Source organism: Rhodnius prolixus, unplaced genomic scaffold (genome assembly GCF_049639745.1).
Source record: "Rhodnius prolixus isolate KJV_2025 unplaced genomic scaffold, Rpr scaffold_6, whole genome shotgun sequence".
Taxonomy (NCBI): domain Eukaryota; kingdom Metazoa; phylum Arthropoda; class Insecta; order Hemiptera; family Reduviidae; genus Rhodnius; species Rhodnius prolixus.
In genome coordinates this window covers 21,597,642-21,602,870 of record NW_027411634.1, presented here as the reverse complement: position 1 = coordinate 21,602,870, position 5,229 = coordinate 21,597,642, and the positions used below count along the sequence as shown (strand labels likewise).

At 33.8% G+C, this 5,229-nt stretch overlaps 1 protein-coding gene across 7 annotated transcripts in view; it reads right to left on the bottom strand.

Moving 5' to 3' along the window:
• The window catches only part of Ca-alpha1T (Ca[2+]-channel protein alpha[[1]] subunit T), a 673,619-nt gene that overhangs the window by 350,869 nt on the left and 317,521 nt on the right, over positions 1 to 5,229 (bottom strand). The gene's annotated exons all lie outside the window — the stretch shown is intronic.

The following is a 5,229-nucleotide window of genomic DNA, read 5'->3' as shown; positions in this document are numbered from 1 at the left end:
CGAACCTTACTGTTTTATAACCTAATTTGTATTCCAGTATTTAAACAATATGTTTATTCAATTCTAGGTTATAAATCGATTGCGTAATCTAATTGAAATATCGAAATATTCTTACAGTAGCCAACTTTAGTGGACATATTTTGGAATATATATTAAAAAAAAAAAATAGTAAAAACGAAAAGGATTTTACGAAGGCTAGGTATTTATGTCAATATTTTGGAGATTAGGTTAAAACCAACTGGCTAGTTAGTTAGGAAATGAGGGGAGAAGGTAGTGCAGGAAACTCTAAAGTAAGAGCAGAAGTATGAGAGACTAGTAAGTACTCTAAGACCAACCAGGAACAGCGATAAAGTGAAAGACAATGGTTATAAATATGAAGTTTATGCTGTAAGTTTGGTAGTGGACCCACGATTGGAGTTTATTCAAACTCCAGCCCCATACTCCCCTAGCAAACCACCTGACTGTATTCATCCGTACCTGCTAGCCGGAATCAAAGTTTCATCCCCAGTTTCCGCTACTATCTGACTCCATTTCCGTTCTAATTCCAACAGGGACTTAGTAGCAGAAATACCTCCTACCTCTCTCTCAACGCTGTGGCATGTTCAGATCCCTTCCAACGCTGTTTACCCAGTAAAACCTTTCATTTGCAATTTCCATTCTGCCTTGTCACAACTTTTCCCGTTTCGTCCTTTCCCTCTGGTTCCTCGTACAAATAATATACTGGCCATATAACAGATTCTTTTTTAAATTAAACCTTTCGTTCTCTGTTAAAAAAAACAAATTGGGAAATACTTTTATTTTTTTCTTGTGATTTAATTTTCTACTCCTGTTTGGAAATTATTCCGGAGAAATATAAAATTTTTGTGTGAACACCCACAAGACTCCCATTATTTATTAATTTTTTTAAAAAGCTCTTACCTATTTGATCATTATGTCTACTCCATTTAATGCAATTCATATTTATAATTTTCTTTTAAATGTTCTATTTTTTCAAATGAGAGAAGTTGTTTTTTAGCTAGTTTATTTAAGGATTTTGAACGGTAGAATAAATTCAGAGGTTTGCTATTAACTTTTTTAATTGATTTTGAAAGTTAGCGAGCGCTAGTTGAACTATTAGTAGAGTAAGTGGTGGTATTTTGGAACCCTATAATATTTTGGCAGCAAGTGATCGTGTGTTAACAGTATCAGGCTCAAACTGTCGCTAGATAGCACTAGTGTGCAAAGCAGGTGGTTGGTTCAGTTGCTACTGTATGTTCATCTAGAAATTTTCAATTTTGTTTCTATCGATTCTCGAAACCTTTAAGAAGGTAAGTTCAAACTGTTATTTTTGTTTTGTTATCAAATTAGAGGTAGTTATTCGCACTATATATTGGTTCAAAGAAATGTATTGCAGTGATTTTCATTTGTGAATCAGTTCTTATGTCTCCCAATTTTGTTTTTTGGTGGCGTATCAAATCCAAGATAGCGATGTTTGATTTATGGAACCCCATAGGAACCCTGTTCCACATTACATACACTCGCAGTAGAAAAATTTCATGGGGTTCCATATTGCAAGCATTACAAGCAAATCATTTATATTCCTGGGGAAAAAAAGGAGAAGAATCTAAAATGGGGCTAAAAAAAAAAAGCTGCAAAAATATTCATTGTACTTAAACCACTCTACGGCGACTTGCAATAATAATACTAAGGTGTTCCATATTACCCGCACCTCAAGTCAGAGGCACCACTTCTACTTTTTCCATAAAATTGAAGGTTGCTCATCTTGTGGTTGGAGGAGAGTGAATTTGAAAACAATAGTGCAAGACTAATATATGGACCGTTTATTTTGAAAGTGGTGTAAGTCCATTTTTGAAAATCACGTAATTCATGCTTAATTTTATATTAATTTTTTATTTACAACTACCTAGTCCGTGTTTAATTTCTTAAAAAATTCCCATGTTTTGTAGAATTTAAAATTGGTCGGTAAATGAAATTGCATAATCATTGATTATGAAATTGGTGTAAGTCCAAATGACAGAGGTAGGCGACAGAGTAGCCTGTTATTTTACATTTGTTTTATATTAAATACTATCAATATCTTATAATTTTAACAATGTAATTAGCGTCTAAGATTAAAAATATTACTTCTATTTTACGTCGTGTCATTATTATTTGTTAACAAAATTGGATTAATATGAAGTATATTATTATTTATTAACATGAAATATTATTATATATTAGTATATTATTATTTGAAAATATATATTATTTGATTTTTCAAAATTGAAATTAAAAGGTTTTTACAATTTTCTAATTTTGTAAGTGGTGTAAGTCCATTTGCAGCCCGTAAGTATACATCAGTTTAGTAAAATACGCCTAAAACAAATTTATTACCAAATCACATACGTATTGATAAAACAGTAGAAACATTGCCAGACTTCATATAATGTGTCTAAATTTTATAATTAACAGATATGTTAACCTTTAATTTTCTCGAAATAACAGAAAATGGACTTACACCACTTTCAAAATAAACGGTCCATATAAAGCTAATAATTACCAGAGAAAGCAATACAATTTTTTGGAATGTCTAGCGTTGGTAAGTCAAAAACAAAGTTTTCCATATTACCACCACTTCCTCTAACAGTGTCAATAACTGCACACTCACTAATTGAGGGGAGAAGTTACCCAGCGATAACACTCACTAAGTCATCTCCAGGATTAGCTACTCTCTTCAGAAGATAGAAAATCGCGAAGCCACTGCCTTTTTAATCGCCTAAAAGATTGAAAGTTCAAATTTTTACTCATTTTAATTATTAAAATAAGTTTATAGAAAGTCTTTGAAGCGTTTTCTTATTTTCGAGATAAACCCAAAAACAGAAAAATCTGGATTAGAGCTAAGTGGTTAACATAACGGGATTCCATGCGGAGATACCGGGTTCGATTCCAGCTATCGGCACTTAAAATAGCCCCAATCACCAATAACCAGAGTTGCTAAAAAAAAATCGTTTAGTTTTGGATGAAGGTATCCAAAATATCTAAAGTGATTTCAATATCAGAACGAATATAAAATTTTAAGCAATCTGTTTTCATTTGACATACACTTTTATTAGCGCTTAAAACAATATTGTGGGCTACCAGATAGCGCTATCTGCTGGGCTGGTGAATTGATAGATGAACTGCCTTCGCTCGATTTAGTTGGTCCATTATTTTAACGAATCCCAGTGAAAGATATTACTCATCCTTCGCTATATCTTGTTTATCATTGTTTTTCTTGAATCTTCAAATTCTCTTGGGCATTATTAATAGGTGTTGGTTCCAAAAGAATTACAATAAAAGTGTACATCGTACTCTGTAATAAATAATTATTTTCGACGTATCAAATATTAAGTTTGTAACAAAGAAGTAGGTCAAAGAAAAAAATAACATGTACAGTAGAATATAATGTCAACTCCTTCAGGGATATGCGAATAGTTATATTGAACAGCATTTCCTCCCAAGTGAGATTCTAAAGTAAGATTCAGCCGAAATAAACTCATCTGCCTTACTAAACACGGCTTAAAAATGTTAGTACTTAGTTTCAAGAATATTTCTGCCTCTGAACTTAGGATAAATGCTCCTATAATACGGATTAAAAACTTTGCAATGGTCTAGCGTGACTAGGCGCCCATAAACCGGACAGTTCTATCCTAATAAGTATAAAAGATTTAACACTACAAAAGATAAATAGAAATGGAATTAATCTAAAAGAAAGTTTATTGCATAATTTGAAATAAAAAAAGTGAAATGAATCAACGGCAGCGAAGCGATGCAGTTAGGAAACAATCACTTCAGCTGGATTGATGTCCACGTCATTCGATATCAACGTTTTAGCGTAATGTAGCAAGCAATACGAGGTGTGGCTATTAAATAACGAGACTATCGCTGTTAAACATTTTATTTTAAATTTATACATATTTAGTTATTATCACCTTCAATATACACCCCTCCCCTATCCCTACAACGCTCCAAGCGAATTTACCATTGTTCGAAACAGTGCTGGAAGTCTTTTTCTCTGTGAGCTCCTGCATGACGCGTGCCGCTTATTCTTTCACAGCTTCAACGGACTGAAATCTCGTGTTCTTTTTAATGCAGATTTGACTTTAGGGCACAGATAAAAAAGTCACATGGTGCCAGGTTAGGCGAATAAGGCGGTTGGCCTAAAACTGGGATGTTGTACTTGGCTAGAAACAGTCTTGACAGACAGTGCAGTGTAAGCCAGCGGGTTGTTTTGATGGAGAGAACCCCGTGACTTGTTCTTCCACAAATCGGGTTGTTTTTTTTTCTTTATTCTTTCGCGGAGTTGAACAAGCACCTCACGGTAGTAATGTTGATTAATTATAATCGATATTTTCATCCGTTTTGGACGTGGAAGTGACCCCCGGGCGGTCATCATCTCCGGCGTCTTCTCGGTCATCTTGGAAACGCTTGATCCACTCAAAAAACTCGCGCACGTGATAAACATTCATCTCCATAAACTTCTAATAAAAGATAAGTTTCAGAAGCGGTTTTACCCAGTTTCATGTGAAATTTCACGACAATTCGTTGCTCTACTAAATGTGTAGTATCATGTTTTCGGCAAAACGAAACTAACACCTCTTACACAAACGACGGTTCCGGTCAGACAGATTTGTCTACAAACACGCTGAGACGCTGCAATCGAAAGAGAAGGCTTTACGCTGCACAGCTGCCGGTCGTTAGGATTTGGCGCATGCATAGTTCTTCTGCAGCAGCATCAGTCTCGTTAAGCTTCCATGATGTAATATATTACCTCTTTGTTATTAAATTTTGACGCCTTAATTAAGTTTGAAAGTTAATGTCATTCAAGTCCCAATTAGTGTCTTTTAAATTAGCTTAACCAATGGACATTAGCCATTTTAAAATTATTATATTGCGTAGTTTTTTGAAATATTTGATTTATTGTTGTATGATGTTTGAATCCCTACCTGATCTGGCTAACACAGATAAAATATGTCACTGAAAATGAATATTTAGAACCTAGCTTATATCTTAGGAAATATTGTAAGTTTAGAAATCTTCTGTCACAGCTAAGTTATCCTTACTTTTTATTCAATAGATCGTTTTCATCGTCAGTATTTGAAAAAGTTCATATTTTATCTGCTATATCCATCTCTCCCAAAATTCTATATTAATCATACAACTCTTGAGAATTCAATTCACCGTTCATCCTTGAATTTAGTTCCACCTAAA